Below are 6,714 nucleotides of genomic sequence, written 5' to 3'. Positions count from 1 at the left end.
TTCCTCATTTGAGCTAATGATGTTATTGATGTTATTGGTCTTCTTGTAATGAGGTGGGAACCCATGCTTCTTGTAGCATGTGTCTACAGTGTGCCCTACTTTGTTGCAAAAGGAGCACCTCTACCTCTTCCACCATTAAAGGCATATCCTCTTCCTAAGCCAGAGCTGGTACTAGATCCAGAACCCCTTCCTTTGGATGTGTTAACCAAGACCTTCACACCTTCCAGGGCATTTCCCTCAAGCATTGTCTATCTTTCTTGTTGGATCGGGAGGGAAAATGCCTTATTTATTATGGGTAGGGGATTCATAAGCATTATTTGTGATCTTACAGCTCCATATTGCTTATCAAGTCCTTTGAGAAATCTGATAACATAATCATTTTCTCTATAGGACTTAACAAGATTATAAAGTTCAAAGTCACAATGTGAAGGGCATTGAGGCAGAGGTCTAAAATTGTCCAACTCTTGTCACAACCCCTTCAAATGTGTGTAGTAGGCATCTATGGACTTACCACCTTGCTTTACACTATATAATTCTTCTTGTAGATTGCAAATGCAAAAAATGTCACCCTGATAGTACCTCTCTTCAGGTCCTTCCATACTTATAGAGAAGTTTTTAGCCATAAAACACTCTACAAGATAGACTTATCTATGGACTGGTTCATCCATGAAAGGATCAATGTGTTGCATTTGTCCCATGCTGAAAAATATGGATCTGCCACATGAGGCTTTGGAAGTGAGCCATCTATGAATTGAAGTTTGTTCTTGGTCTTCAATACCATCATCATGGCCTTGGACCAAGACTGGTAATTTGCTCCTGTTAAGGGTGGAGACACCAACACTACTCCAGGATTCTCATTTGGACTCATGTAGTATGGACTGGAAGGATCATTTAGAGGATTGACAATGACTACACTATTAGCCATTGATGATCAATGAGTTGAAGAAGGGAGAAGTAAAGAGATAAAGTTTAAAGAAGAAAACACTTGATGGATGATATCACAATAGAGCATCAATTGATGCTCTGATACCATCTTAGAAAGAAAAACTCCATTGATGGTGATAACCAATTATATGAAAACAAGATTGTTTTAAGAGAAAATGATGAATTATTTCATTGATGATTATCAAAGAAAATACATAACACTAAATTTATATAAGGATTACTAACAACCATTCCTAACTAACCCCCTCAACCGAATTTGTTCATAATAGAAAGTTACAAACAAACAAGATGCTATAACACCAAGCACAAAAGCTTGGGGCTTAAGGAACAATTGACTTTTTTGTTAACTAACTTGATCAAACAAAGAGAGAATGCATCACCCAAAATCCACCTCAGATTTTGCTTCATTATTGTCCCATGAACTGATTTGAATGATGTGCCAATCACTATACTCTTGGACCAAAGAATCTAAATGAGGGACTTGAATTTGGTGCACCTCATCCATGCTTCCTAGTTGATGCGCCAAGACCAGCTGATGCACCAAACTTGGCCAAGACTGATGCGCCAAGTCTGACCAAGATTCATACGCATCGCCCATGCCAAAGTGATACGCCACGCACACTTGATGTGGATGTGCCAAATCTGATCGAGGATGATGCGCCACACACGCATGATGCTGATGCGCCAACTCTAACCGAGGATAATGCGCCACACACGCCTAATGCACCACACATGGCTGATGATGCGTCACGCAGTGACTGATGCTGATGCACCATGCCTGACCGAGGCTAATGCGCCACAACAGAATTTGTGACTGAGTCAAGCAGGCTATGTTGATGCAAGTTGTATGGCTTTCTGACCGAGTCTTCTAGGCCATGATGCAACATTGTACTCAAGTCAGTTGGTCCATAATACAAGTTGGTTGAAGTGTTTTGTAGTAACCTGCATGAATTAAGAACGTGATAATCTACCAAAATTGACATACTTTAATCACAATACAAGTTGTTCATCAAAGAAACATACATACTTTATAAAAACATTTTTTTCTTTCAAAAATAATGTTTTCTTTAGAAAATAATGTTTTCTTTCAAAAAAAACTAACTATATAAAATAAGTAAAAAGTTTTGGTTGAGAGAAAATAAAAGAAAACGTGCACCAAAATGAAGAAGATGTCTTGAATTGTTGGCACTGTGTTGTCGAATAGGAATATAGGATCACGGCAAAAAATATGAATACATATAGAGATTTAAAATGACAATTAGGGCAAGGGATGTAAAACAAAAAATTGGAATTTAAAGAAGCAATAACTGACCCTGAAAGTTTAAAGAGAAGGACAAGAGGACTAAGATGTGGGTGTAATGGCATAAATAAAGAAGGTAGGGGATAAATGTATGAACAAAAGGGATAACAAATCGTTATGTGAAGGGAGAAAGACACACAGAGTGTGCAAACGTTCTACTCTTTTTGGGGACTTAAGGGGTTGAGATTGTAACACTAACATGTATAATTAATGCAACATGTATATAAAACTAGAGGGGAAAATGCCACACTCTATCATATTTATATATTATTATTATATTATTCATAATTCATGTTTAATCATTAACGATTCTTAAAAAAGACAATATAAATAAACGATGAATGATATAATGAGGATGTATAAATTTTTACACTAATATATAGATATTATATTCATCATGATTAGTATTGACAATTAGGGTCGTCCTGCTCATGCCCACACAATGTCCATCTAAATTTGAATGAACATGTGCATGTCCGTTTTTAAATAGAGCATGAAATATTATACCATGTCCGCCCTAAATATGGGCAGAGCCGGCTTGCGACGCCCTAAACAAAACTAAAAAAATGTATAAAAATTTATATACATTTTATACAAAATAAAGAATATATGTTTTATATACAAATATATTTATAATAATAAGCAATTATATAAATGAAATAATACATACAAAATATAACTGTAATATATGATACAAAATATACATAATACAATATATAATTTACATACAAAAGAAATAGCACATGTGTATATATATAATATAAAAATACAATTGCATATACATAATAAGAAAATGATAGTACTTTCTTATATTTGATATACAAATACCTATATAATAAATGGAATAAACTTTCTCACATTTAACAAAATACATATATTTTTGCATATTTGATGTTTAATACTTTATCTAATAATATCTATGGGCTGTCCATTTTTCCCATTGGAAATGCCCACTAACAAATAAGATATGTTGGACGGACATTTTAGGACGGATGAACACACTTTTTATACTCTGACTATCCAGTAAAATAACTACTCATGAAGTAATTTTATGTTTTCTTATTTTACCTTTTATAAGTTCTACTTTTATTTTTATATAATTCATGACTAAGTCAATGTAAACTAAATTTTTTATTTAAACTACCAGAGCAATTCTTAAACTCCAATCCTATTCTCACTTCCTATGTTAACTTTTTTCTCCATTTAGAAGATAATATGCATTAGAAAGATTTTCCTCTTCATTTAATTGGTAGCATGGAAGAGACTCCATTTTCTCCCTCTTCTTCCAAACTTGAGGTATGTCTCTTTTCTTTCCATTTTACATATTTTACCTCTCCACTTTTGTTATATGAATAATATTATACATTGGGTTGCTTCAGTAGGGTTTAAACTATAATCTGAATGAAAGTATTTAAATTAAAATGTCATATATAGAAGATGGGTAAATAAAAACATCATATACATCGGGTAATAACTGCATACTATTTATAATATGAATAAAAAACCTTATTTTTGAAAAAAAGTGTAGGAATAATCTGAATGAAATTGTTTGATTCGTTGAAGTAAAAGGAAAACTTTGAAGGACATAGGAAAAAAATATTGTGATATACTTATTTATTATATTTAATATTTATATCATATAGAATATATATTACAAACAATAGAAAAATAGGTAACACTAGTATATATGTATATATATATAGGAAATAGATAGAAAGGTGTATCAAGCCTCGAAAGTTACAAGTTAAAAGCTATCAACCCATATAAATATATTTATATACATATAAGAGATAAGAATCGATTATTTGTTTAGGATAAGAGAATAAAAACAAAGGTCAGAAATAATTTAAAAAAAGCACGATGTTCGTATCTTGCTAACAAATAAATCCCAGACAATAATAAAAATAACTACAATATACACACACATTATAAAGAAAGAAAGAAAGAAAGGCCTAGGCGATGAAGATATCGTTTCCCTAAAAATAGAAGATACTGTTTTGAAAGAAAATAATAATTATTACAAAAAAATAATTTCATATCATAAATTAATATTTGTAATTAGTATATTTTTAGATAATATTTTGACACATAAATCATGTTTTAGAAGAAATAGATTTATAATCATTCTAAGATCGATTAATAATCTAAAAAACATATTAAAAACAAAAATGCAAGTCTTATAAATATTTTAGATTTTTAAGAAAGCATATTTATTATATTTGTTACCAAAATATTTATATTTAACTAGGTATTATTGATTAGAATATATTAGAAAGAGAAAATAAATAATGCATAATTATAACGACAATGATCTAAAAATAAAAATAAATATAGACCCATTTAATTAAAATATCTATATTAACTTTTCTAATTAACATAAAAAACCCAAACTCATGTTATAACTTGATGATCATATCTTTGTCTATTATATAGTATCATTTGTTCACCAAGTATGCTATTATCTATTTTTTAAGAAAATATTTTGAGTATGTTGTCCAAAATTATGTCCCACATAAATAACAATGAAGCAAAGACAATAAAAATTTAAATATATTTAATTGACATAACATTTTTTTTTTATTGATGTGAGACAAAATTTAAGATCTAAAACAACATACGAATGATTCTTGTTAGAATTTCTGACAATTTATGGGTCACAAATATAATTCTATAATTGTGTTATAGTCATTATGTAATTAGCCAAAATATAAAATGATCTTCAGTAATTAATTTGGTGGCTAAGGGCATATGTGTCATGAAATAATAATAAGTGTAGATACCTTCAGGCAATTTCTGATTTGATGAAGGGACTGAATCAGAATTATTGCAACTAAAGTAGTAACCACTACGGGGTTACTTTTATGGGTTAAGGTCCCCATTTGTAGAACAATGGGTTTTGGTTGAGTGGATGATGAGAATAAAGGGAATTGTGAAGAGTTATCATATATAAGATAACTCTCCATCACACTTCCATAAGGAACACTAAGGCAAACCATAAGGCAAGGGTCTCACATCAAACACCCTCCCTTCTCTCTTGGCTTTCTCATTCCCCTCTAGAGAAGCATAAGGAAAACCATTCTGGCTCTAACATCTCGAAGATCATCGCACCCTCATACATTCGAGATTCCGGAAATGGCTCAACAAGGTATGTTCTTCATCTTCACCATGAACTCATTAGGGGTTTCTTCGGTGTAGACCATTGTTGTTCCATTTGGGTTTATGTATGGGCATAAACATTAGGTTATGGGAACAAATCCATGGTCATAAGGACTTTCGTGTTTAATCTATGGATTTCGGATAGAGAAATTTCTCCAACAAGTGGTATCAGAGCCACCCCAATTTGATTCATGTGTGAAATTACGTTTTCATGTTCTTCCCCAAATTAGGATTGATTTAGGGATTTGATGTTTTCATTTTTTGCCATGAATCGATTAAGATTGTCATTCATGTCTTTCCATATAAACACAAAAGGATTTGAAATGAATGAATATTGTTTTTCTGTTGTTTTCTTGATTTTTGGGAGAAAAAACGATGCAGAAATCGCACTGTTCATGTGTTGTTGCAATGCTCGCGCTCAAGGGAGAAATCCCACGCTCAAGCGAGAATTGGGCAGAAGCATGGTATTTTTTTTTCGCTCAAGCGAGAAATCCCGCGCTCAAGCGAGGAATCCTGCGCTCAAGCGAGAATTAAGCAGAAGCATGGTATATTTTTCGCTCAAGCAAGAAATCGCTTGCCCAAGCGAAAATTTAAGATTTATGAGGTTTTTTGGTATCTTTGTGCATTGACTTTGGTTATTATTTGGTTGTCCACTAAGTTGTCTATTATTTCAAGTGAGCCAAATGAAGTGAAATGTCGCCAAAGTGACCTCTTTCATGGATATAACTCATGAGGAATATTAGATGAAAGTGTGTATGGTCATTCATGCGGGTATTAGCTGACCCAAAGGAAAGTTAATATTTGGCCGAAGATCATATACACCAGTGATGATAAACATGTCATGATTCTAAAGTTTTATACATGTGACTGGTGAATCAATCCAAAGAGGGATTCGTCAGTTGACATGCCTTATTATGAATGTTTGATCATTACAACAAGAGTACCACTTGCAGTTGATATCACTGTCCAAAGACTTGATATTGATGGTGCACTAGGTATCTTGATTTGGACATACCATTGTTTTGAGCACAATGATAATTTTGATTTGTGAGCATATTTTAATATTTTGTCTTTTGTTTGAATCAAGCTACATCAATTGATTCCATATCTGCAATTTTGAATTCAGTTCCGGTCCTTAATGGTGAAAATTTTAAGGACTGAAAAGAGAACATGGAAATTGTTATTGTCTGCATGGATCTGGACTATGCATTAAGGGTAGAGCAACCCCTTTCTCCTTTGGAATCCAGTGCCTCTGAAGAGAGGAAGGATTATGAGAAGTGGGATCGCTCTAATCGCATGAGTGTAATGATCAT

General features: G+C 32.5%; 1 protein-coding gene across 1 annotated transcript in view; it reads left to right on the top strand.

The window, feature by feature from the left end:
- LOC109343557 (nuclear poly(A) polymerase 1-like) overlaps positions 557–6,714 on the top strand; it is a 19,266-nt gene continuing 13,108 nt past the window's right edge. Inside the window, exons 1-2 of the mRNA XM_019581911.1 lie at positions 557–563; positions 3,499–3,508. The gene's annotated coding sequence lies outside the window, so the exon portion shown is untranslated. The remainder of the gene's footprint in view (positions 564–3,498; positions 3,509–6,714) is intronic.

The sequence above is a fragment of the Lupinus angustifolius genome, chromosome LG03 (assembly GCF_001865875.1).
Source record: "Lupinus angustifolius cultivar Tanjil chromosome LG03, LupAngTanjil_v1.0, whole genome shotgun sequence".
In the NCBI taxonomy this organism is placed as follows: Eukaryota; Viridiplantae; Streptophyta; class Magnoliopsida; order Fabales; family Fabaceae; genus Lupinus; species Lupinus angustifolius.
The sequence above is the reverse complement of the archived record's forward strand: the minus strand, read 5'-3'. Positions and strand labels throughout refer to the sequence as shown.